This window comes from Pelodiscus sinensis, chromosome 11 (assembly GCF_052426305.1).
Source record: "Pelodiscus sinensis isolate ZL-2025 chromosome 11, ASM5242630v1, whole genome shotgun sequence".
NCBI lineage: Eukaryota > Metazoa > Chordata > Testudines > Trionychidae > Pelodiscus > Pelodiscus sinensis.
In genome coordinates this window covers 25,927,236-25,955,152 of record NC_143062.1, presented here as the reverse complement: position 1 = coordinate 25,955,152, position 27,917 = coordinate 25,927,236, and the positions used below count along the sequence as shown (strand labels likewise).

General features: G+C 48.0%; 1 pseudogene; it reads left to right on the top strand.

Moving 5' to 3' along the window:
- The window catches only part of LOC149523806 (uncharacterized), a 43,972-nt pseudogene extending 16,517 nt beyond the window's left edge, over positions 1–27,455 (top strand).
- The last annotated feature ends 462 nt before the right edge of the window (positions 27,456–27,917 follow it).

Sequence of the window (27,917 nt, the reverse complement as noted above, 5' to 3'; positions counted from 1 at the left end):
GTATTCCCTATCTCTTCTTTGTGCTCAGCAGAGAAACACATTGGCTCAGTTATCCCCAGAGGGTGAATTTTAGCCCAACCTCTAATGATTTGCCAGAAAAATTGCATTCAAATTCATCTGTTAGTAATGATTTGGGAATCGTCACACATTAAACCCAACTTCTCCCTAATACAACTGCCTGCCTGGGGCTTCCATACGTGGCGTACGTGGCTCTGAACTTCCTGTTACTGCAAGGGCATTTGAAAGATGTGACTGAGTCATGGCACTTCATAGAGCGGATGTGAGCTAAATCAGCCTCGCCTTATTCACACCAGCCCAGTAGCCGCACAGGAACAGTAATACTGCCTAGTACTGCAGTAGCACTTTTCAACCCAATCTCAAAGCACTATTTAAAGGTGGGTCAGAAGCTCTGAGTGGGAGGGGGAGACAAACCAAAGCACAGATAACAGAAGGGACTTGCCCAAGGTCACCTCAGCAGAAAGCTTTCAGAAAAAGCACAGTGACGCTAGAAGCATAAGCACTGGCCACACCTATATTGAGAAACCTCTGCTCTCATTTACCTGTAGCTCAGACCCACGGTCTGTCCCGTCTTTTGCCTCTAAACAGGCAGAAGCCTGCTGTCCAAGCTGACAGCATGCAGAGCTCTACCCACCGTCAGCACCAGCCTGTGTGTGAGGAATCTCCCCATCCCAGCAATCAAAAAGCCAAGGTATTGCCTTCTGCCCCAGACAGACACCAGCAAGCTGCAGGCCTTTCATCTGACCACCTCCCTCCTGCAGTGCTGCCTCCTCAAACCCACCTGGTCTGCAAAGTCCCAGTCAGCCTCACCCCACTCATTAGGAGCAGTTTACAGCAAGAGTTACCCTTAATGCTCAGCTCAGTTAGAGCTCCATAAACATCCCTGGTCTGAGCAGATCTAGACAATAGACCCACTTACAGAAATAATTACACTTTAGCTACAATCAGATGCAATCTCATGAAAACCTTGTCCTCTCCTTACCCCCCAAGCACCTTTACTTCCCTGACGTTGCTCCAGGTGTTGTCTTGATACCTGGAGGGGAGATGCCTCCTGGACAGTAAGTACTTGTTAATTCCAGTTACTGGTGGTAAGAGGCTATTAAGAAACTAAAGTGCCAAGAGATTAGGACTCATTCTGCAGCAACATGCTGCTTACCCACTCCCTGTATTTCCCATCCCAGCCTCTCTCAGATGCAGCCCTGGTCCCCTCCCTTATCCTTTCCTTCTCATTCAAATCATAGAATCATAGAATAATAGGACTGGAAGGGACCTCAAGAGGTCATCGAGTCCAGCCCCCCGCCCTCAAGGCAGGACCAAGCTCCACCTACACCATCCCTGACAGATGTCTATCTAACCTGTTCTTAAATATCTCCAGAGAGGGAGATTCCACCACCTCCCTTGGCAATTTATTCCAATATTTGACCACCCTGACAGTTAGGAATTTTTACATAATGTCCAATCTAAACCTCCCCTGCTGCACTTTAAGCCCATTACTCCTTGTCCTGTCCTCAGAAACCAAGAGGAACAAATTTTCTCCTTCCTCCTTGTGACACCCTTTTAGATATTTGAAAACCGCTATCATGTCCCCTCTTAATCTTCTTTTTTCCAAACTAAACAAGCCCAGTTCATGAAGCCTGGCTTCATAGGTCATGTTCTCTAGACCTTTAATCATTCTTGTCGCTCTTCTCTGTACTCTTTCCAATTTCTCCACATCTTTCTTGAAATGTGGCGCCCAGAACTGGACACAGTACTCCAGCTGAGGCCTAACTAGTGCAGAGTAGAGCGGCAGAATGACTTCACGAGTTTTGCTTACAACACACCTGTTGATACAGGTGTATCAAAAATAAAAATAAGGTTTACTCTGCAAAGCTGGTGGACAATCACACTTCACTGTCCAATGTTACTAATGGCAAAAAGAGCAGAGAGCTTGGAATCTATAAGGGAAGGGGCATGTGACATTTTCAACCAGATCCATTGCAGTGTAAAATGCAACCTAAATCTGGGGCTCCCATCCATCTCCAACCCTACGCCTAGATAGGATCACCTTCTAACCCTAAACTGCACCTGGCCCCAGCTGCACCCTAAGCCTGAGTCTACAACCAGTCACAACTCTAACTCTAGCCAGGGGCCCTAACCCAGACCCACAAGCTAATCCCAATCCTGACCTCAGCCTGGGGTCACAAACCAGTCCCAACCCTAACCCTAGTCCAGGGCTTTCTGTAGGCACCAACCTACATATAATCCAGACCAAAGTACTGAACAGATTCAGTGCATACCATCCAGATTCCAGGCCATAAACTTGACAACTGGAGATTCAGCCATTCATCTGCCACAGTTCCTTTGGTCTTTCCTCATGACTTGCACATGGACATCTCAACTCACTCATACTAACCTAGCCTAGTCTCCCCTACACATGTTATCCACCAATAAAGGAAATACCTCCAGCCCAATGCAACTGACAAAACTTGGGTCCTGTGAATTAGATTTAAAAAATAAATATTGATAACATGGACAATAGTAATTAAGGGATTCAAACCAATCATTCACATCCCGGTCATGGAATCTGCCATCATTCACTTCCTGCTAATGCATGGCAGCAGCATGAGCAGCAATCGGTGTCCTGGGTGTAAGGGTTTGTGTGCTCCAGACCAGTGGTGTTGACTGGCTGAACACCAATCAATGCTCCTGGGTGAATTTTGTCACTCTCAGAGGCTAAGGGAACATGTAACATTTCTGTATCACCTTTTTATTTACAGCACTGGGAAGATGCAAGTACCTTTGGTGAAGGGCAGTAGCCATAGCACTACACGCTATAGTGCATCTAGCACAAAGAGCACACACTACTGCAGTGGGGACAGGGAACATCCTGACCAAGGACATCAGTAGATATAAACCCAGCTCTTACAAGACATGCCCTTACTGTCCATGCAGGCCAGAGAGGAGTTTGTCTTTCTTTCCTTGCCTACTGAAAGTCCACTTAGGAAGACAGAGCACTTGGATTGGACTTGCTCTGGACCCTCCTCCTTGACCACCACTGCAGCTGCATGGAGGTCAGTTGTTAACATGTTAGGCCACGTCTCCACTTGCCGGAGGACTGAGGCTCTGGCAATTGATCCTCCAAGGTTTGATTTAGTGGGTCTAGTAAAGACCTGCTAAATCAAATGCTGAGGGCACCAGCACTCCTTGCTGTCATTAGGAATAAGGGAAGTCGACAGGAGCATTTTTCCCATCGATCACTCACTGTGGAGCCACCCCAGAAAATTGATGCATGGTACATTGACTCCAGCTACACAATTCACATAGCTGGAGTTGTGTATCTTGCATTGCTTTTCTCTGCCAGTGTAGACCTGGCCTCAGTCTCACCAAGCGTATGTGTAATCCATACACCCACATATGCTCATGCACTAGGTATCAGGCTGCACTTTAATAGTCATAAACTCTCATCTCTCCCTTTTCCCTTGGTTTTTCATGTCTCTCGGCACTATCACTGCTGCTGTTTAGTGATATACATCCAGCCCCTTATTCACACTGTAGTTCCTGTCCTGCCTCCGCACAGGCTGTATTGGGCAGCTCCACTTGTTATTTCCCCCACTCTTTGGGACAATGGGATAGTTTTCTGAGCACACAACCTAGAGCAGAGAAGGTGCTGCCTCAGTTGCCCTGCAGCCAAGCCCCCTTCTCGGCCACAGTTCCCAAGGGGGACAGCCCTCCCTGATCCTGTCTGATTTCTGAGAGACATTGCCAAAAGCATGGACAGCAAGAGTGAGCACACTAAGAAATGGGCCAGGCTCCTCAGCTCACTTCACTGGCTAAACCTTCCCCTGGCTCTGTGAAGAGGCCTGGCCCAGTGGAACAGGCTCTGTCCCTACAGACTCCGTTGTTGGACTTCAACTGGAATTTAAACAACACAAATGATCAAGCTTCAAAACCACACTCCCAAGGTTTGAAAGATGGAGGTCAGGGATCACTTGAGTCACTTGGAGAAGGGTTAGGCCAGGCCAGTGACTCTCAGGCCATGAGCTGTGCACTGCCATGTGCCTAGGGTTGGAGTCCCAAGTTGTTGCATACTCATGCGGGCTGACGGGGGCTGGGAGTTCTGCAGAGGCAGCCTGCTCAGCCCCGGGGAGGAGAGGATCCCAGAGAAAAGAGTGTGTTGTGTGACAAAGAGCCCCCTCCTTGGCTGCTAAGGAGCTGTGTTGATGGGCTCTAAATGGTTGGCCTGACCAATTACTGTTGGCCAGCAGGGAGGACTCAGATGGCTTTGCCATCTTCTAAACCAGTGTTTCCCAATTGGTGCTCCGCGGAACCCTGGGGTTCCACGGACCAAAACTAGGGGTTCCGCGAGGAGCCGGCACTCCCCCGCCCCTTCTGAAAAAGAGAGAGAGAGCCAGCTAGCCAGCAGAGGCATGGGTGGCGAGTTGTGTGGGCTCGTGGTGCCCATGCTCCAGCAATATTTGGAACTGGAGCGGGTCCCGACCCACCCGCCCCCCGCACATCCTCCCAGCCCGACCCCAGAGCGTCTCTCCCCCGTCCCTGTCCCGGTTCTGTCCCTGCCATGCGCAACCTTCTCTGAGCTCCCCCTTGTGTCTGCTGCTGCCCTGCGCAGCGTGCTCAAACCAGTGGGTGGGGAGACGCCTGGACATGACATAACCTCACGGCCCGGTATTTTAAACCTGCTGGGTGCTGTGGTGCGCCACATGGCTGAGTTGTGGGTACGGAGTCCGGGGACAGAGCACAGACTCCATCCCCGCAAAGTGGAAGGCAGAAGGTACGGGAGAGGAAGGGAAGGGGCTTGTGCAGAGGGAAAGGGGAAGGGCTGGGAGAGGAAGGTGCTTGTGCGGAGGCGGAGGGGAAGGGGAAGGCACCAAAGGGATGGGGTGGAGGAGAGACAAATGGCAGAGGGCCAAGTGCAGACAATGAGGAAAAAGGCAGGAGGGGAGGTGTCAGTGGGAGGGGGACAGGGTGATGCTGGGATGGGAGAGGGTAAGGGTATTGGGGGCTAGAGGGATGAGGGGAGGTGCTGGGAGAAGGCTTGAAAGAAGGGGTGGGCATGAGGAAGGCCGGGATGGAGCAAGTCATGTGAGAGGGCATGGGCATGAGGGCAGAGGATGGTGAGGGGTGGGCATCAGGGAAAAAGGGGGCAAAGGGGGCAGGGGAAGTGAGGGAAGGGGGAGGCACCAGGAGGGTGAGGGGTAAGAGAAGGTGCAGGTGCCAAGGAATTCTGAGGGTGACGCAGAAGGGCAGACACCTGCAGGGAAGGGACCACCATCAGAGGAGAGACACAGGGCAGGCTTGTAGAGGGAGGTGTTAGGAGAGGGGATGAGGAGGGGTAGCTCACATGATCAGAGTGGGGCTACTGGAGGAGTGGGCACAGGGAGGAGAGAAGGGCTGGTGGAGGGGGGCAGGTTATAGGAGGGCTGAGGACAGTGAGAAGAGCAGGAGTCAGGACAGCAGAGGAGGGTGAGGAGTGGGGGGCAGCAGGCACCAGGGGAGCTGATGGAGCAAGGGGAGGAGACATGGCAGCAGAGGGAAAAGATAGAGGTTTAAAAATATTTATTAATAACTTGTGTGGCACATCCAAACAAGCCACATGAACTCAGTACTGGTGCACAACACAAAATTCATTTTGCTCATGTCAGGAAACTCTTAGGCTATGTCTACACTGGTTGTTTCTTGTGCAAGAACACGTCCACACTGCCAAGTGCAAGCTGTGCTTTTGCACAAGAGCATCTATGGCAGTGTGGACGCTCTCTTGCCCAAGAAAGTACCGATGGCCATTTTAGCGATAGGACTTTGTTGCACAAGAAATTCATGTTGCCTGTCTACACTGGCCTCTTGCGCAAGAATAGTTGCGCAAAAGGGCTTATTCCTGAGCGGGAGCATCGTAGTTCTTGTGCAAGAAGCCCTGATTCCATACATGAGAACGTCAGTGTACTTGCGCAAGAACACACGGCCAGTGTAGACAGGCAGCAAATTTTTGCGCAAGAGCAGCCGCTTTGGCACAAGATCATGCCAGTGTAGACACAGCCAAGGGGAGGGAGGAAGGCAGGGGCAGGGAATCAGCACTGGCTCAGCATGTCTACATCGTTTGGGGGAAGGTGCAGGGAAATTGAGCTCAGCTGGGTTGCAGAGTGGGGAGGTCTGGGGAGCTGGGCTAGGCTGGGCTGTGAGGTGGTGTGTGTGTGTGTGGAGCTCAGAGCTCAGTTTGGCTGCAGGAGGAGGGAGGTGCCGGGAACTGGGGCTAGACTCAAGGGGAGAGAGGGACAGGGAATCGGCTCTTGGCTCAGCAGTTTTGTGGGGCTTGTGGGAGGTGCAGGGAAACGAGGCTCAACTGTGCTGTGGGGGAAGCATGCAGGGAACCAGTGCAGGGCTCAGCTGGGCTGAGGTGGATGGGGGAGGGCATACAGAACAGATGGGCAGCTCAGCTGGGCTGTGAGGGGCTGCAGGGAACTGGTGCTGCACACCCTTGGATTGTGGGGGATGGTTGTGGGGGAGGGGCAGGGAACCAGCAGGGGTGGGCAGCTCAGTTGGGTTGCAGGGGATAGAGGTGCAAAGAAGCCTAGTGGGGAAGAGGGGAGGGATCCAGGAGCCCTGAAATGACCTCCCTGGTCCAAAAATTCCTCATCGGGGACCAGTCAGGTCCAGAGGGTGCCAGATCAGGGAGATCCAACTCCTACCCAAGTCCCCTCCTTGCACCGTCCCTTGTAGCCAGACATCCTACCCCCAATCTGCTCCTGCTCCCGTCCCTTGGCCAGACACCCTACATCCAGCCTGCTTCTGCACCCTACCTACCACCCAGACCGTGACCCGTTCTGCCCCCCACCTCCTTCCCAGATCCTGCACTCCATCCCTATCCCGCTCCTTGGCAGCCCTGCCATCCACCCTAGCACCGCCCTGGCCCCAGCACCTTGCCTCACACCCCAGGACTCAGCACCGCCCTGGCCCCAGCACGCTGCCATCCCCACTAGCACCCAGCAGTGCCCTGTTCCTTGTCCCAACACCCTGCCAGTCATCCTAGTGCCCAGCAAGACTATGTCCCTGACCCCAGCACTCCACCACCTGCCTGCCCCAGCACCTCGCCACCTGAGCCAGCAGCCTTCCACCCAGCAGCACCCTCTCCCCAGCCCCAGCACCCACTAGCACTCTGTCTTCTACCCCCACCAGCACATTTGGGACCACATTAGTGAGGCTTGGTGGTTTTTGGAGGAGTTTTTTTTTGTTTTTTACATCTCACTTGTGTGGCCCCAACTGACTTTTCTGTGGGTCAGTGACCTTTGACTCAAAACAGGTTCCTCACCCCTCTCATAAATAGAGACAATGCTAAAACCTTTTGAGTTTGACATAATATTTTATTTAAAAATGAAGCCTGGTCAACAAGCCCTCAATTGGGACCAAACCCCCATTTCACTGCAGCAGCATAACACTCCTGCACCACCTTACCCCAAGTCTGAGCTTATCATACACTGGAACCCCCATCCTGAGCCTCTTACATCCCCACACTGCTGCATCCCCACATCCCCAGTCTTCTGCCACAACATTCCTGCATCATCCACACATGGCAAATCTGTGTCCTGAGCCCATCATACTCACAAACTTCTTGCCCTGAGTCCCTCACATATCCAGCTCGAACTCTTGCAGCCTCACATCCACAGGCCCTGGCTTACTCAGCATCCCAACCATCCACCCGAGCCCAACACGCCCCAGCGTAGCGCCCCCTTCCCGAGCCAACAGCCCCTCTTCCTGCATCCAAATTCCCTCCCAGAGCTTGTACTTCTCGCCCCCACACCCAAATCCCTCATTCCCACTCCACACCTCACTCTCACTAGGTTGAGACAGGTATAATGGCTGGGGATAGCAAGTGAGAGGAGGGGAACAGAGAGGATGAGGCCTCACGGAAGGGAGGTGGGGGGGGTGTCTCGGGGAAGGAATGTGATTTTCATGAATTGGTGGGTCGTTCTCCCCCCCCCCCTTTTTTTTGCTTGACAAACCTAGTGGTTCCTTGAAATTCGGAAAAGCTGAAAAGGGTTCCTCAGCCAAATAAAATTGGGAAACACTGTTCTAAACTGACATCTGAGCTGTTCCAGAGAGCACCTCTGCTCTACATGATCACAGAGAGACACAGAGGAGCTGGGGCACCAGGGTGATGGGACTAATGATGGATTACTATTCCCATTATCTCATTACTGAGAAAGGTTTATGCTGCAAAGGGCAGCTGCCTACCAGTGCACTGGAATTCAGTTCTAAAGCCTACACCTTGGACATTCACCAGGGTTCTCCACCCACAGTGAAAGGAGCAGGACCCATGCAAAGCACCAACCGCATCAAAAAACAGATCGCCTTCCATTTCCCTTGTCCTCTCCCTCAAAGAGCTCTGAAAGGGGATTGCTGCCTCTTTGGGACTTGGGAGCCATTTCCCACTGTTATTTGCCCAGCTGAGCCCTTTCTAGCTCTCCTACCAACTGTGCGTCACTTAGCACTCTCAGGCATTGTCGCTCAATCACTCATCGGGGACCAGTCAGGTCCAGAGGGTGCCAGATCAGGGTCAGGATATTTTGACCCTCCTCTTCCTGCCTGGTCAGCAGTATCAGGCAGAAACACTTGGGACAATCCAGAGACAAAATGCCTGAATCATCTGTTACCTGCGATAAAGACAAGAGGCCAGAAGGAGAGCATTGTTGGGGACAATACCACAGTGCCCTGCAGAGCTGCATGTTTAGCTAGCTGTGGTCAATGGGGCCCTTCTGGGAACAATGTGCTCCTGACGTCAGCCATGGAGCAATGAGGCTGTCCTGCCAGAGCCCCCATAGGTAAATAATCCCATTCTTGCCAGTAGAGAAGTCACGTGGCTTTGCGCAGGTCAGAACAAAGGGAGATTTAAATTGATGTTCATTCATGCTCTGGTACTGAGCTGCACTCAGCTTCGAACGCAAAAGGCTGCAGGGCTTGAACCAGACCTGTGTGTCTGGAGATAGCAATGCAGTCAATCAGTTAGCTGCAGATGTTGTCACAGGGAGATCCACTGACCCAGGGTATGTCTAGACTGCAGGAGGTTTTTCAGGATACCTCCGGTATCCCGAAAAAACTCCCCCGCGTCCAGGGAACACATTTGCTCTTCCACTTTTTTTTTTGAGGAAGAGCAGACATGCTTTTTTGGAAGCCCTGTCTTCCTCATTCCACGAAGAAGGGATCTTCCGAAAGAGGAGGGTTTTTTTAAATTTAGCCCAGTGTAGATGGGCCAAATTTGGAAACGCCTCTTCCGACAAAAGTATCGGAAAAGGGTATGCAAATTGTGGAACGCAATTCACATATCTTTTCCTGAAAAACCACCATAGTGTAGACATAGCTCCAGAGAACAGAGGAGAGGTGCAGGGAATGGGTCAAACAACCAGTTTTTATTGCTTCAAAATGTAGGGATAAGTCACAGCATGGACAGAGAAGTGCCAGCTTCTCCTGCACCCTACAGTTCACATCACTTTGCTCTTCCTAACCCAGGCAGCTCCAGTCCTACCCTTCAGCATGCTCTGCTATCCCATCACCCCACACCAAGGAGTCTGGGGATTGCAGGAGGAGCCAGGCACTGGTGATGGGAAGTTACTGTCTACCTTGTAGCTGGCTTTGACATGCTAATGCATTAGGAAGATTAGCCCCGAGCAGACAGTGATGTGGTCCTGATCTTGTATTCTTGGTACTGACAGTGCACAAGGAATCTATTCCAGGGTTTGATCCTGCCATCACTGTAGTATCTGAACATGTTTCATAGAAATGTCCCAAAATCAATAGCATGAGTGAAGGCCTGAGTGGGCTGCATGGAATCTCAGAGGCATGTCTTCTTTTTTGGGGTAAATGCTCTCCTTGGGGAAGGGCTTGTGCTTTGTTTTTAAATTGTACAACTTTATTCATGATTATTGTATTCAGCTTGGTTTGTTTAAGGGGGGTTGGTTTGTCTGGGGCTGAGGGGCTTATACAGTGTTGTGGACTGCACTCCTAAAGTGGAAAGGAATCACAACAGGAGGGAGGGAGAGAGAGAGAAAACACGAGTCTCTATTCAATTACCTATTCAAGCAATTTCACTTTCCAGTTTCGCAATCCTTTCCCTCCACCTCTCCCGGGCACGGGCGCTCTCCAAGAAAGTGAACCGTTTCCTCCCAGTAACTGATCTGGCCACCATGTCCTTCCTTGAAGAGAAAATGCCAGAGCCAAAGTAAACTGTACTGCACTTATGTGCTCAGATCTAGGGCCCAACTATGCACTGTGCATAAGGCTGCAGAGGCCCAGAGCTGCACACTCCTGCCTGAACATACTTCCCTCGTACGTGTGTCCCTGAGCTTGGCTGAACTTTGCTGGGTGATGCCAAACACTCCTCTCCAGCATAGGCGTAGATGTGGGTGTGGACCTGAGCCAGAATGGACAGGTCAGGCCTCACACATGGACCTGAGCATTCTGTGCCTCGGCTCAGATCGCAAAAACCCAGTTCCACTATAGACTCTCACTCTCATCTCAGACCCCTGCCACTTTTCTTGTCTCCCTTCTGTGCCAGCCAGTGGGACACCTTCCTCCCACATAGCTCAGCAGTGGAGCAGCCACAGGAGCCACAGGCGCTGTGTTTCAAAATGACAAGTTGCACGAATCTGGAATCACACCAGGAATGGAGCCTTAGCTGCATTTGGAGAAGCTGCACTTGAAGAGGTGCCTTCAATACTCACTGGGAAGAGGAAGGTCACCCTCTACATCTACTGCAGGAGTGATGCACTCCAGAAGACCCATGCTACATACTGATAGAGTGGTACCACAGTGTACTGGGCTTCTTGCTTTTATTTAACCCTCTTCCTAATGTTTGCAGAATCCCTGCCTATTTGGGGAAGTGAGGAAGGAGTGACTATTCATTAGAGAGACAAGGTGTGTGGGGTACACACACATAAAGAAGAGTTATATATAAGCTCAAAGGCAAGTCTTTTTTACTGACAGAAGTTGGTCCAATAAAAGATACTCTCTCACCGGGATAGAATAAACTCCTGTATTCATACTTTCCTTTGCATAGGGTGTGCCCAGTAAACGCATCTGAAAACTCAATTTGCTGGTCCATGCTGTCTGGATAATATATATGTGCCAAAATTACATATGACGTTATAAGATTTCCCTGTATGATGTTCAAAACTCATGTAGCACCAAACGGATCAATACGCCTCTCTGGAGTTTTTCAAGAGGGGGACTGAATTTATAAAACAAGGTCCCTCTCTGTCTGCCCTTGACCATCACATTCACTCCAGCTAAGACGACAAAAAGAAACAGCCATTGGACTTTAGAGGGAGGGGGTCTTGACCAGCCAAGTTTGGTCAGTAACACTGCTGGAAGCACATGGTGAGAAATTTTGCTAGACTCTAATATAGTTTGTTAAAGCGATGAGGAGTCCTGTGGCACCTTATAGACTAACTGAAGTGTAGGAGCATAAGCTTTCATGGGCAAAGACCCACTTCGTCAGATGCATGTGGGTCTTTGCCCACAAAAGCTTAGGCTCCTACACTTCAGTTAGTCTATAAGGGTACGTCTAGACTACAGGCTTCTGTCGACAGAAGTTTTGTCGACAGATACTGTCGACAAAAATTCTGTCGACAAAGAGCGTCTAGACTACATTGAGTTCTGTTGACAAAGCAAGCTGCTTTGTCGACATGGTAGTGTGGACGCAAAGGACAGTTTACATGCAATAACACCTTCTGTCGACAGAAACTCTGTCGACAGAAGGCGTTATGCCTCGTAAAATGAGGTTTACCAGCGTCGACAAAACTGCTGAGTTCTGTCGATGTTATGTCGACAGAACTCAGCGGTAGTGTAGACGCAGGTATAGTTTTGTCGACAAAAGTCCACTTTTGTCGATAAAACCCTGTAGTCTAGACACACCCTAAGGTACCACAGAACTCCTCGCCGCTTTTGCAGATTCAGACTAACACGGCTATCCCTCTGATAGTTTGTTAAGTTAGGCACTAATACATGTTTTATCTTTTTTTCCTTGTAACCATTTCTGACTTTTTATGGTTCATTCTTTGTACTCACAAAATCTATCCCTTTGTAGTTAATAAACTACCTGTATTGTTTGATCTAATTCAGTGTGTTTCAAATGAAGTGTCCGGGTAACTCTGTTCAAGTTAATAAGCAGGTATATTAGTCCCAATGGATTAAATATAGTTGTACAATCTGGGAGAGGACAGGGCTATATAGGACATATATTTCTGAGGGAGGGGCAATCCAGGACTTGGGTGTGTTTTGGAGTGACACTGCAGTATAACCAAGGCTGGGGAGAGCCAAGGTGTAACAGGCATACAGAAGATGCACACAGACACGCAGAGTGTGGGCTGGCATGCTGGAAGGCTGTATGTGAATGACCCAGGTGGGGAGCTATTTCACCAAGGTATTGTTAAGCACTCACGGTTGCAGGACAGTGAGGAAAAAGGCCCACCCCACTGGTTTGTATCTTACCTTGGTATAATACACTATTCCACCTTGTCTCTCTAATGTCCTGGGACCACCACAATGAATGGCATCTTTTGGGAGGTTTCCCTTGAGAATGAATCTGGCACAGAATTGACAGGCAATTTGGGAATGCGTGGGTTTGGGCTTTTGTGAGTTACTGTTTAACTCACACACTCTAATACATTCAGCTTATTTTTACTATATAAGGGTCACGTAAAGATAAGGCACCTGAAAGGAAAACTAACTGCTCTTCAGGAAGCACCACTTTCCTTCTCTACATCACATTACAAAAAGGAGAGACTGTTGCAACAGTGAACAGTGTTCCCACCTCGCAGGCACCCTGGGGCCTGCTCAGAGAATGTGAAAATATGACTCATTCTGGTAGACCTTATTCTGAGACATATATACCAAGGGTTAAAGGAACTCAGTTCTTCCTGGGATGAAGGAGAAGAAACTTGTCACTGTGATTATGATTTAAAATGACAATGGTTCAGGGAAGTTGCTTCCCCATCGCACCCACGGGAGATGCAGCAGTGCATGTCACTTCCATTTGTATTCATGTTGTTTACACTTGGCTCTTCTGAGACATAATCAACAAGAGGCAAAGAGAAACTCTTTCCAAATGGAGACAGAAAGAACACATGGAAACAGAACACTAGCAGTAAACATATCCTTCACGTGGTCAATGATACCCTATTTCATCAGGTCAACTTAGTGCTTAAGGCCCTCCCCATAACCAGAATCTAATGGTACCCAGCTTTACAGTCTAGGAAAAGGAGTGACACAGAGAAAACATGTGTTAGAACAGCTGCCACAGATAGAAATGGGTGTAGTTGAAACAACAGCGTTGCCTGTAACAAAAATAGTGCCTTTCGACAAATTACTGTTGTTTTATGTTTCACTTTGAAAGCAAAACTCCCAGATGTTTGCAATGGAGAAGTTAGAAATTTAATAGATGAGTTCTCTGCATTTATAGGCTTTTCCTCCTGTTATCAGGGCTTAGGAAGAGGAGTTCATATTAGACCTTGATGTACTTTTTCTTGTGCCAATGATCAGCAAATTACAAAGCTAATAAATTACTGTAGCTGGAAATGAAAGGCTTCCCGCCAGGACTAGAACCCAGCAGTCTTGACACCCAATGTCCTACTACTATCTAGCAATTAATTGCACTCAGGAGAATTTCTTTCCCATTTTTTCAATAAAAAGGTGTTAAAAAAATATAGTATGTGATCATGTGCCAGGCCCCAGCTACGGGGCATGGGTCCAAGGGTTGGAATCTGGGTTGGAGAGGGCTGTGGAATGTGATCTCAGTTCAGTCTAGAGGGTCAACACTACAAGCAGTGGTCTAAATCAGTGTCACGCCATAGGCTCACTCAGTGTTGAGATTGACAAGCTGCACCAGGTCAGCACCAATGAACCAGTTCTACCAACTAAATAGAGTTAGTGGAAAAGAAGCAGGATCAGGCACCAGGATCAGAGCAGAAGACCAGGAACCAAAGGCATCGAGAGTGGAGCAGGGGACCAGAAACTAAAACTACATGTACCAGGAGTACACTGAAGGATCTGTTGATAACAGTAAGTCAGGGATCCACTGAGTTGCACAGACAACCTCCACTGGTTTCTCCTAAGCCTTAAATAGCATGCCTGGGCCAGTAAGGGAATACAGTATGCTCTGTCACTCAAGACTTCTGTGGGTGGGACAGCCAATGGTGCTTGAATCAGTAGGGCTTTTAGGCTGCTGTTCCCCACAACTAATGCATATCGGCATGGACATGATAGCTGCCCAAGAACCAACAGGTTTCAGACTTGTGAATCCTCACTGTGACAGGTTGGGTCATAGTTGCAAGTGATAACAGACAAATCAAAGTAAATTACTGAGCTAAAATAAAACCTAATAGACTAGGAAAAGTTGTTACAAATCATAATTTCTCAACCTAGTTCTTATTTCAGGTAAAGTCCTTTTCAGGCAAGAGCTGATCTTTTTCCAGACCTGGGTCTAACAGCTTCTCTCCACCTCTTTCCTTAGAGTTCTTTTGTTTCGATGTATCCTCTCAGGATGGGGAGCAGTCTGTGAAGTCAGCTGAAGACCATAATTGTTTGCTTCCCAAGGCAGGAAGTCTTTGTTCAATTCTCTCCCATCCCGTAGAAAAGTAAAAAATGCAAGATGGATTCCAGCACCAGGTGACACGGTCACATGTTTTTGTAGGACCAATCAGAATCCAGGCTTATAAGAAAAAAAACAGACTATTTATAGATCATTGCCTTAAGCACTGGGCCATTAAGTTCCCTGAGTACTGCTAACGGCCTTCATTTTTACATCTAGATATACAAATGGGATTATTCATCATAATTCTAACTGTATATACAAGAATTATACATGCACACAAATCAGAGGATTACAAGCTCTCCAGTGACAGGTCACATGCTTCCTTTTGCATGGAGCGTATTTGAGTTATGCCTATTCACATTCAAAATACATTTCCATAAAAAATATGTGGGTACAACATTACACACACACATCATGTCATCAAAAAGGGTGAGTTATAATTTGTACACTGAAGGAAACAAAGTGAAGTTGCCTTAACTTCTGAGGGCTCCACTTTGCAACCCTAATAAAGTACTTTCAAAGTTGGAGTTTTTCTTTAATAGAATTGTATATATATACATATAGAAACACTCACAATTCCTAGCTATACTGGTCCTATTTTCCTAGCAGTCAACTGAACTTCTTTTCTCGTACCTCCCGCTCCATAAATACATTTTCTATTTTCCTAGTTCAAGCAATTGACACATAAGAACACACACAATGTTCCTTTCAAGGAAACAAAAGCTAAAAACAAACAAAAAAGCTATAATCAGACGAGATGTGGGGTTTATTTATTTTAGTTTTTTGCAAGAACAGCAGTGTGGTTTGTCCCTTTTATTTTCAGTTTTTCACTTTGTATATTTTATTGGTCTGAAGTGCTCTAACAAGCAGAGAGTCCCAGCTTAACCAGCTAGTGCTGCATTTGGAGCTACATGGCTCCCACCAAGCTGCAATCTACTTTATGTGATTTAAGCTTCCATCATGCCAACCCTGGCTAAAAATACCGTCAAGTAACTAATCAGCTTCTATAAGAGGGAATTTCCTCCTGCACCCCCCCCCTCCACAAAGCTAAAATGAAAGAGAGCCCAAAGGATTTGTTGGTCCATTGCAAATGTCCCTGGCCTATAAAAATGCAAACCAGAACCTAACAAGAGGTTGAAAAAATACATTTGCATTAAAAAGGGTGAGTTACATTTGCATTAAAAAGCATACACGTGTTTCAAGATCCATCCTGCATCTGGGGTATGCAGAAGGCAACCACAGTAGAGGCAGTGCATCTGCCTCTTCTCACTCACTAAATCTGAATCCAAATGATAAGCTCAGAAAGCAGTCTCAGGGGCATAGAATAGTTCAGGGCCCAAGATCTATCACTTGTTTTGAATGTTTTACAGCACCTGTCAAAGAGCAAGAGTGACATGGATTTTTGATACGTGTGGCTGGCCCTGCTCTGGCACATGAATGCAACAGACCCATATCCAACCCCCAACAAATTTCTGAAGTTAGATCAGGCCTTGTAAAGAGCATGAGGTCTGGAATAAACACATAGTTGTAGCCTAGAAGTGCTCCCTGTAAGCTGTGCACTTGGGCAGCCACCCAGGAGAGAAATGCCACCCAGCTGATTAGCAGAGTGCCCACAGCTGGCAGCATGTGTTTCTACTGTTGGCGTACATCCACACATGCCTCAGTGCACAGAACAAATTTTATTCCACACATGGATGGGGACAATTTAGAGATAACATTGTACTCCAGCCGGACAAAGAAAAGATTCTATTTCCTCAACTCCCACCATTCACCCCATGAAGAGGAACTCTCAAGTAGGTCAGGGAATCTGGCACTACAGATGACAGATGATCAAGAACCAAACATATACAAAAAAAATCAAGTACAGAAACATCAAGTTATCCTCAGATTAAATCAAGTTGCCATCACTGTGCAATACTGTAAGTTTCCACATTAGAATTCCTACTGTACGTCACAAGACTGACAAGAGCCACTGCTTTTAGGGAAATGCAGGACAATGTAGCACTTTAAAGACTAACAAGATGGTTTATTAGATGATGAGCTTTCGTGGGCCAGACCCACTTCCTCAGATCAAATAGTGGAAGAAAGTAGTCACAACCATATATACCAAAGGATACAATTTAAAAAAATGAACAAATATGAAAAGGACAAATCACATTGCAGAACAGAAGGGGGATGCGGGGGGGTGGGAAGGGGGAGGAAGGAAGGTAAGTGTCTGTGAATTGCTGATATTAAAGGTAGGGAGAGTGGGATGTTTGTGAGTTAATGGTATTACAGGTGATAATTGGGGAAACTGTCTTGGTAATGGGTGAGAAAGTTCAAAGACTTGTTAAGTCCTTGTTGGTAAGTGTCGAATTTTAACATGAATGACAGTTCAGAGGATTCCCTTTCAAGTGCAGATGTAAAAGGTCTTTGTAGCAGAATGCAGGTGGCTAAGTCATTTAGAGAGTGTCCTTTCTGGTTAAAGTGGCAAGAAACTGTTTTCTCTTTGTGATCTTGTCTGATATCTGTTTTGTGGGCATTAATCCTTTGGCGAAGTGTCTGAGATGTTTGTCCAATGTACATAGCAGACGGACACTTTCGGCACATGATAGCGTAGATTATATTTCTGGATGCGCAGGAATATGTGTTCTTGATCTTATAACTCACTTGGTTAGGTCCAATAATGGTATCAGCAGAATGAATATGTGGACAAAGCTGGCAACGGGGTTTGTTGCAAGGGAAGGTACCAGGGTTGGTATTAGTGTGGTATGTCCTGTGGTGGTTGGTAAGAATCATCTTGAGGTTAGGTGGTTGTCTATAGGAGACTATGGGTCTGTCTCCCAGAGCCTCTTTGAGTATGGTATCCTGTTCCAATATAGGCTGTAGTTTATTGATAGTGTGTTGGACAGGTTTAAGTTGGGGGTTGTAGGTGATGACAAGTGGTGTTCTATTGTTGGTTTTCTTGGGTCTGTCTTGAAGTAGATGGTTTCTAGGTATTCGTCTGGCTCTTTCAATTTGCTTTTTTGTTTCTCTGGGTGGGTAGTTGAGATTTATAAATGCTTGGTAGAGATCCTGAAGCTTCTGGTCTCTGTCAGTGGGGTTAGAGCAGATGCGGTTGTATCGAAGGGCTTGGCTATAGACGATGGATCGTGTGGTGTGTTCTGGATGGGAGCTGGATGCATGTAGGTAACTGTATGAGTCAGTGGGTTTTCTGTAGAGAGTGGTGTCTAATTTTCCATTGTTGATTTGTACGGTGGTGTCCAGGAAGTGGATCTCTCGTGTAGAATGGTCCAGGCTGAGGTTGATGGTGGGGTGTAGGTTGTTGAAATCTCTGTGGAATATCTCCAGTGTTTCTTGGCCATGTGTCCAGATCATAAAGATGTCATCGATGTACCGTAGGTAGAGGAGGGGTGAAAGGGGACGGGAGTTGAGGAAACGTTGTTCTAGGTCAGCCATAAAGATGTTAGCATACTGTGGGGCCATGTGTGTACCCATGGCTGTGCCGCTGATCTGGAGGTATAAGTTGTTCTCAAACCGGAAATAATTGTGGGTGAGAACAAAGTTACATAGGTCTGCTATCAGGTTGGCAGTAGTGTCCTCTGGGATAGTGTTTCTAATTGCTTGTAATCCGTCTTCATGTGGGATGTTGGTATATAGAGCTTCTACATCCATGGTGGCAAGGATGGTATTATTGGGGAGGTTATCGATGTTTTGTAGTTTCCTTAGGAAGTCAGTAGTGTCTCGGAGATAGCTGGGGGTATTGGTTACGAAGGGTTTGAGAAGAGTGTCTACATAGCTGGATAGACCAGTAGTGAGCGTGCCAATACCAGAGATGATGGGACGTCCGGGGTGCCCAGGTTTATGGATCTTGGGAAGTAGATAGAACAATCCTGGTCGGGGGTCAGAAGGTGATTCTGTGAGGATTTGTTCCCGAGTAGCTGTGGGGAGGCTTTTAAGGAGACAGTGTAGTTTCTTTTGGTAGTCCAAGGTGGGATCAGAGGGGAGAGGTTTGTAAAATGTGGTGTTCGAGAGTTGTCTGGTTGCCTCCTGGTTATAGTCGGCCTTATTCATAATGACCACAGCACCCCCTTTGTCAGCTGGTTTGATTACAATGTCCAGGTTGTTTTTGAGACTCTGGATGGCATGGTGTTCAGCGCGGCTAAGATTGTGTGTCGCTTGTTGTCGTTTGCGAATAATGTCAGTCTGTGCGTTGTTGCGGAAGCTGTGTATATAGAAATCCAGATTGTAATTCCGACCGTCAGGGGGAGTCCACATAGAATTATTTTTCCTTTGGTGTTGGTAGGGGGGATCTGGTAGGTCAGATTGATGTTCAGTGGTGGTTTGGAAATATTCTCGGAGACGGAGAGATTGCCTCCCCCTCATCTCTACTTTTTCATTTTATGTATTTATTTTGGAATAATTAACTGGGCAGACTCATGAAAGGATTTAATTGCCTGATACTTAGGATGCACATTTACAGTTTGGTGTCACTAGCTATTTACTCCAACCTATGTGGTCATTTAAGATTTGCTCTGCACATCTATTCCGTTCTACTATAGAAAAGAAAACATGAGTCACTCATACCCAATAAAACCCCAGATGGCTTAATTATCTGAGGGTCCTGCAACCATACCTACAAGGAAAGTTACCAGATGTCCTGATTTTATAGGGTCTATTCCAATATTCAGGTATTTTCTTATGTAGGCATCAAATACCCTCTACCCTCGCCCTCCTATTTTTTAATAGCTAGCTGGTCATCCTACCTTCAAGCCATGAAGCGTCCTAATTGTGAGGTAAATGTATGACTTGCCAGAGAGACTGTAGCAGTGATAAGCCGCTAAGCTTTAGTTAAATGCAAAAACCATGCAGTCCTTACTCAGTCAGAACAGGCAAAGAAATCGACATAGAGTGAGTGCTCTCTTAGGAGCTCCCTTGTCTGCTTTGTGTCACGCCAGGTTTTGGGCTCACTCAGTATTAGCTCCTTGGATTCCTGACTGTCAAAATCCTTCCATGCAGCCTAATACTGCTTAATGCTCCTTGTGTAACTCCCATAAGCGTTGATATTGACATGACCTGAAGGGCCAGACATTTACCTTATGTGCACAAGTAGTAAAATGTCAGGCAGAGAGCGAGGGTGCGAGGCTGCCACAGGAGATCAGAAACAAAGCAAAGCCTATGGCATGCAGCAGCACCTGCCCAAAACCATGTCTCAGAAAGAAGCTGCAGCATTCCTGGGCTCTTTATGCTAAGGGACAGAGGTGGGGGGGATGGCTACCTCTACCTTACTTGACAGCTGCTGAGGCAGTATTTGAATTCAGTGCTGGTTTTGTAAGTGAAACATTGTCACCCCCCTGCCCTGGATGGTGAGGAGAGACCTCAGCAACACAAGGGATGTTGAGATCAATGTTTCACACAGACATCACATCTCTCTAAAGCTGTTGTGAGCAGGATCATAGAATCATAGATTACTAGGACTGGAAGGGACCTCGAGAGGTCATCGAGTACAGTCCCCTGCCCTCATGGCAGAACCAAATACTGCCTAGACCATCCCTGATAGACATTTATCTAACCTACTCTTAAATATCTCCAGAGATGGGGATTCCACAATCTCCCTGGGCAATTTATTCCAGCGTTTGACTACCCTGACAGTTAGGAACTTTTTCCTAATGTCCAACCTAAACCTCCCTTGCGGCAGTTTAAGCCCATTGCTTCTTGTCCTATTCTCAGAGGCCAAGATGAACAAGTTTTCTCCCTCCTCCTTATGACACCCTTTTAGATACCTGAAAACTGCTATCATGTCCCCCCTCAATCTTCTCTTTTCTAAACTAAACAAATCCAATTCTTTCAGCCTTCCTTCATAGGTCATGTTCTCTAGACCTTTAATCATTCTTGTTGCTCTTCTCTGGACCCTCTCCAATTTCTCCACATCTTTCTTGAAATGCGGTGCCCAGAACTGGACACAATACTCCAACTGAGGCCTAACCAAGGCAGAGTAGAGTGGAAGAATGGCTTCTTGTGTCTTGCTCACAACACACCTGTTAATGCATCCCAGAATCATGTTTGGTTTTTTTTGCAACAGCATCACACTGATGACTCATATTCAGCTTGTGGTCCACTATAACCCCTAGATCCCTTTCTGCCATACTCCTTCCTACACAGTCGCTTCCCATTCTGTATGTGTGAAACTGATTGTTCCTTCCTAAGTGGAGCACTTTGCATTTGTCTTTATTAAACTTCATCCTGTTTACCTCAGACCATTTCTCCAATTACTCCAGATCATTTTTAATTATGACCCTATCCTCCAGAGCAGTCGCAACCCCTCCCAGCTTGGTATCATCTGCAAACTTAATAAGCATACTTTCTATGTCAATATCTAAATCGTTGATGAAGATATTGAACAGAGCCGGTATCAAAACAGACCCCTGCGGAACCCCGCTTGTTATACCTTTCCAGCAGGATTGTGAACCATTAATAACTACTCTCTGAGTACGGTTATCCAGACAGTTACGCACCCACCTTATAGTAGCCCCATCTAAGTTGTATTTGCCTAGTTTATTGATAAGAATATCATGTGAGACTTTACTAAAGTCTAGGTATACCCCATCCACCGCTTCTCTCTTATCCACACGACTTCTTATCCTATCAAAGAAAGCTATCAGATTGGTTTGACATGATTTTTCTTTACAAATCCATGCTGGCTGTTCCCTATCACCTTGCCACCTTCCAAGGTGACGTCTACACTGGCCCCTTTTCCGAAAGGGGCATGCTAAGTTTCAACTTCAGAATAGGGAAATCCGCAGGGGATTTAAATATCCCCTGTGGGATTTAAATAAAGATGTCCGCTGCTTTTTTCCGGCTTGGGGAAAAGCCGGAAAAAAGCGTCTAGACTGGCCCGATCCTCCGGAATAAAGCCCTATTCCGGAGGATCTCTTATTCAAAATAGGAATAAGAGATCCTCCAGAAAAGGGCTTTATTCCAGAGGATCGGGCCAGTCTAGATGCTTTTTTCCGGCTTTTCCCCAAGCCGGAAAAAAGCGGCGGACATCTTTATTTAAATCCCGCAGGGGATATTTAAATCCCCTGCGGATTTCCCTATTCTGAAGTTGAAACTTAGCATGCCCCTTTCGGAAAAGGGGCCAGTGTAGACGTAGCCCAAGTGATTTCCTTAATTACTTGCTCCATTATCTTCCCTGGCACAGAAGTTAAACTAACTGGTCTGTGGTTTCCTGGGTTTTTCTTATTTCCCTTTTTATAGATAGGCACTATATTAGCCTTTTTCCAGGCTTCTGGAATCTCTCCTGTTTCCCATGATTTTCCAAAGATGATAGCTACAGGTTCAGAGACCTCCTCTATCAGCTCCTTGAGTATTCTAGGATGCATTTCATTAGGCCCTGGTGAGAGCTCTCCTGAGCCATGGGTTCCTGTGCTTTAGCTCTGCCTTTCAGCTTGCCAATGGGGAACTGTGCTCTGAATTCTCTGGGGTCCTGTGCAAAGATACTCTGGGACCATGTCATCAAAGCCTGAATCATAATGTACATGCCCAAAGTGGCCAAACCAAGAGCACAAGGGCAACCTTCACAGCTGGCATTGCCTAATTTAGAGAGAGAGAGAGAGAGAGAGAGAGCATATGTGTGTGTGTGAGAGAGAGAGAACACACTCACTGCCCAAGCAAAGCCTCCTATGGCAATGACAAAGGCCACTGAATAATGTAGGAGGAGATGATTCCTCCTGGAATGCAACAGGAATTTATGGTTTCTCTGTATGTTTCCTACTGCTCTTAATAAAGGCCCCAGTAATTACTGGGTGAGGTCAGTGGTACTATGCACCCTATGTAATCTATCCACAGTGGGTCAGTGCCAAACAAGTGCCACAGCAGCTGGGTCATTCATTAGTAGGCCTTCAGGCAGCTCCTTCATTGCAAATGCACAGGCTGGCAGCCACCTCTCATTTGCTCAGGGACAGCTGCACAGTTTAACTCCTGATTCATTACTATCTTAGCAAATGGCAGCTGTGAATGTTTTCGTGCCAGCATTCAGGTTGGAATCGGGGCTGTGACAAGAGACCCAGTGATGAGATAGTGCTGTGTAAGGGTTGCACATTAATTGAAAATTGGCTATGAAAGTATTTGAACCAACCATATGCTCACAGGAGGGACAAGCAGAAGATGGAATTTTGTTTTTATATTACTGGTTCCCATCCATTAAGTATCTTGCCTCTGGCTCATCTCCCAGGGCTAGGAGACTGACTTTGGGCTTCCATACAGCAGTGTACAGCACTGGTTTACTCGTACGTCCTTTCTTTAATAGTGCAATTATACTGTTTTATACAGCATGCAGCAAGGCAAGCGTTTCCCACTCTAGGTCCTTGGCATTTCACATTCCTTCCTCTCAGCTTCTTCTTTCCCCTCTGAATTAGGCTCAGGCCCAGGCTTCTTAAGTTTCATTTTAGTCTGAGACGGTCATTTCCCAGTCACAGGTTTTGTGTTTTTAAACTCACTTCCAGTTAACACAACTAGTCTGAAGAGGCTCATAGTTTATTTGACTTGGAGCAAATCTATGGCACTGCAAAATATTAGGGATTAAAATAAAAAGACGCTTGTCCCCCATAATGTTGAACAGGCAAATTTCATGATTGTAAAAGTGAGTGAGAATGCACTGGCTGCAGCCCAGAAAGGGGTTGGGTGGGACAGGTTGTGTGCAAGTTAACTACTTACGCTTCCTGTACACTGGATAATTGCTGGTGCACTTCTTGTGCTTCTACCCTGCCACCATCTTCTCCAGTCCCCCAATGTGCTGTTGCATGTCAGTGCTGACCTGCCGCGTGCTGTTATTCTAACCCAGACTGCCACCCCAAGCTCGCGCCTCACTTACCACACACTGAAAAGTCTCAAGGAAATCACAGGCTGGGAGTGTTGGACCATGGCCCACCTTTGTTACTCTAAAATCGATATGTGCCTTTCTTGGAAAGGGATCCGCCAGTGAAACTGCATAGTCTGCAAAACCATTCATGGAACCACATGAAAACACATTTTAGTGCCTCAGTTTCAATCAGCAGGGGTGACACACAGCCCAGCACAGGTACTGACAAGCAGCATGATTCTTGGTATCGTTCTGGGCTGCAGAAACACTCCTGACTTCTCCACTCTCACTGTCTCTTACACTGTTAATCCCCTGCTTGAGGCGGCAGGGGAAGAGGCTCCAGTCAGAGCTGTTGTATAAATCTAATCCGCTCCCATTTCCCCTTCCCCACCCGCTGAGATGGAGTCTCTAGGTTAAAGAGCAGGAAGGCGCTCTGGAAAATCTGACAATTGCTATTTGCGAACAGGCAGCTGAATTTACTGTCAACAGCAATGATCTTTATCATCCAGTCAAGTTAATTGAAGCTGATTCTTCTGCTGGGAATAAGTCAACAAGACAAGGTCACGTTGGTTTACTTCCTCGAACCAGCAGAGGTGGATATCCAGGGTGCCCAGATGGCAGGACTGTTTCTAGCACTTCTAGGCAGGTGAAAGATCTGGAAACTTGGCCCCAGTCACTTACTGCTGAGTGATTCAGCAAAGGGATTCTGGGATTAAGGGATAGTGATTGTTCCCTTTTAGCAGAGGGGGGTGAGGGGGGGAGACGAGCTAGGTCAATTACCCATTTCTTGATCCTATTATTAGGTGCTGCTCATTGACAGAGTCAGACTCTACTTAACCCTTGCAGCAGAGGGACTCACTTTTCCTTCTCTCCCCTCAAAGTTTTTCTGTGGTCTTCCACTGGGAAAAAAATATCCCTAGGCCACAATTGGGACAATCTTGCTTTTTCAGCTCTGTGTTAGTGCCACAGTTGCAATCAGCAGAGATGTGCAAGTTCTCGGCTGGACTCAGTGCTTACTTCATGCAGGGCTGAGTTCCAGCATCTCTATGACCCCAAGTTCTGGAGGCTGCCGCTAGGCCATTCCCACTTCTCCCCAGGAGCCTCACCCAGAGCAAAGCCCACAAGTGGTTGGGGTCCCCCTTCCCACACTCCAGCCGCATCATTTCTAGGAAAGACTGAGGAATCAGCTGCAGGTTTCGCTAGATTGTCCCATGTTCCCAGGAGACGGGGAAGGAAGTGATTGTGGTGGAGCCGTCTCAGGGTTCAGTGACCTTTGAGGAGGGGGAAGGGGCTCTGCTGAAACCTGGTCAGAGAACCTTCTTCAGTGAGAACCTCGCTGGGATTCCACGTTGCCAAACCTGAGCTGGTCACTGGGTTGGAATGAGGGGAAGAACCATGGGATCTCCCGGACTCCAAGGAAAAGGAAATTCCCAAGAGGCGCGTGCACAGTGTGGAAACCTCACCTAACAACTGCCCAGCTGAGCATGACAGCTCTAGTGGCAGACTGGCTTTCACCTGTAGTACACCAGAAGTGGTGGATCTCCTGGGCCTGTGGGAACAGGAGGGTGTGCAGGCACAACTCCGAAACAGCTGTAGGAACTGACATCTACAGCCAGATCACTTGGGGCATGAGAGCGAAGGGCTATGACAGGGACCCGCAAAAGTGTCACATGAAAATTGAGGAGCTGTGGCCAGCAGGCCAGAAGGCAAAGGAAGCAAATAGTCTCTCGGGTGCACAGACGTGCCTCTTCAACAAGATGCTGCCTGCCATTCCTCTGCAGCGGCTCCACCTCCCCAGACAAGAAACCCGTGGATACGTGGAGGGTGGGAGGTAGGATTCACAGGCCCCCAGGGTGATCCCTGAGACTGAGATGCTGATCAAGACAGAGGAGGAGGAGGAATATGGGGGACAGGTAATAGTGGGATCTGGCAGCATGGCGAGTGAGGATCTTTGTTTTGACTCCTGTGCATTCTAGCCAGTCCCAGCTGTCCAGCTCTGGCGAGCCTGCAGGGGAGGGAACCTCTGCAGCTGCAAATGCAGTTTTCTGGGCCTTTCTGTCCACACCAGAGGAGCAGCTGGGCCAGCTGAGGAAGAGAAAGAAGAGGATGAGGGAAGATATGTTCCAGGAGGTCACTCGTGCTTCAGCGCGCAAGCAGAGAGCTTGGAGGGTGATGATCAATGACAAAATGCAGAGGCACAGCAAGGACAGGAGAAATGGGCAGCAAGAGATGATAGTGTTGCTGAGGGAAAAGACTTGCTGTAGTCCCTGATTGAATTTCAGGCCTACCATATCCAGGCTCACCTCCCCTTGCAGCTGAGGGAGGGACTGCATTCCAGGATCTCCCTATACTGGCTCCCCCACCTTTCGCGCTGGGGCAACTGGTGAGGGGGCACACAGGGGGCCACAAGCCATTTGCCCCCCCCCAGCCCAGGGAAGGGCCAGGTCAAAGGTCAACCCCCTTCTTACCCCTGGCCCCACCTCTTCCTGCTCCGTCCTCTTCTTGCCCTCGCTCCACCCCTACCCCACCTCTTCTTCAAGAACCCAGGGAATTAGTAGGCCTGGGGGTTCCAGCACCAGCAGGAACTTTCCAGCCCCCCACATTCACCGGAACAGCAAGGGGAAGTGGAGCAACACTTGCTTCCCACCAGTAGGGTTGCCAGGTGTCCGATATTGAACCAGACAGTCCAGTATTGGTGCCTTCTGTCCAGTAAAGAAATTGAGAAAATTGCAGACATAAAATGTCCAGTATTTTCTGTTTTTTCTGGCTCGGTGCCCGACGGACATGTGGCGGAGGTGGGGGGAGTGGCAGGGGAGGGGCCTGGCAATTGCATTTCGGTGGCCCGGTACATTTGGTTGGTTTTTTTTTTTCCGCTCAACAAAATTTTCCTGGCACTTTTATTTATTTTTTGTGGGGGGTCTGGTATTTTTGGTGAAACCATCTGGCAACCCTACCCACCAGTGAGTGCAGGGGTGCTCCTACCCCTCACCCGAGTGATGCACTGGGAAAGCAGAACAAGCTGGGGCCATGTTGCTCCACTTCCCCTGCCACTGCTGGTGAGTGGGGGGGGGGGTTGACCCCTGCTCTGGGCACCAGCCCTTCCCCATCCCCCTGCTAGCTCCCCTGAACGCCCAGGGACTCTGGTCCTGCCAGCTTCTGGCTGGCTGGCCCCTTATCCCTCCCACCCATGGAATTTGGGGGCATGTGCCCCCTCATGCTCCACACACATTGCCCCTGCTTCTGCATACCTTCTGGGGCTGCAGCAGTACCCCAAGCACTCCATCCCATGGAAGATTGCACATGATGACATCTGCCCATACTCCCAGCTGGGAGAGTCTCTTGGCTTGTGAAATTCCCTCTTCCTTCCCCTTTAAAGGTACATTTCTCTGTATGCATGAAGTTTTTACTTTAGCATTACATTACCTAGGTATGTTTGCATAGGTGTGGAATAAAAATGTAAATTCAGAACAAAATCTTGGGACTTGGCAGTTCAATTACTTGTTACAAACTAAGCACTACTTGGTTTAAAAAAGGAGGAAGGGAGGCTGGTGGCAGGATATTTTCCCTGAGGGGCCCTTGACTTTGGAATTCAATCCTTCCTAACCGCAAATAGCTTGAGTGGGTGGATCGTTAGGGTATGCCACAGGGACCAAGTATTGTCCAGGGTGATAGGGCAGGACTGAGATGCATGGGAATAGATAAGTTTCAGATGCCGTTCAGCTGGCCAGTGGGCATGGGTGTGAGGTGGGGGCAGAGTGGGAATGGAGCTGAGCTCTCTCAGTCCTTGGTGTTGTAGGAACTGTCGCTTTTAAAAGATGTCGGAATGCCTAGAGCTGAGAGAAGCCTTTCACAAACAGAAAGGAAACTTAGTAGCACAGGAAAAATAGTTGAATTGTTTTTGTAGCTGTCACGGTCCCCAAGGACTTGATTCCCAGCTTTGATGTGAGGAGCTCAAGCGAGGGACAGAACCGGCATGATTCAAGGCAGAACTGGCTGGAACACAAGCCTGATGGAACCGCCACATGAAGCAAAGCAGAGCTGCCGTGGTTGATTTGAGTTTCCCGCAGGGACTTCCAGAGCGAGTGATCCCATGTGACAGAGACTCCAATGGAGCTACTGTTTCACTGTCAGCTGGGGGAACAAGTGATACAGCCTCCCCTGCTCTGCTCCCAGGAGTGCAGAGGTGATGAGAGTGTTGCCAGCAAAACAGCCTGTAGCATGATGCAGGCTTGACAGTAGTTGCAAAGCTCAGAGAAAAACAACCCCATCCAGAGTACTGAGAGGGCTTTGGATCTGGAAATCTGAGGGCTTCTTTTCTCAAGTGCCATGCTTCCTGTTTGCCAGGCCTTCCCCTAGGTTTGCCAGGCTTTCCTCTGTACCTAGGGGCGGCCCATGAGCCTAGGCAAACTAGGCAGTTGCCTAGGGCGCCACTGGCCTGGATGCCCGATAATGACGTCATGGGGCGCTGGGGCACCCCGTGATTACGTC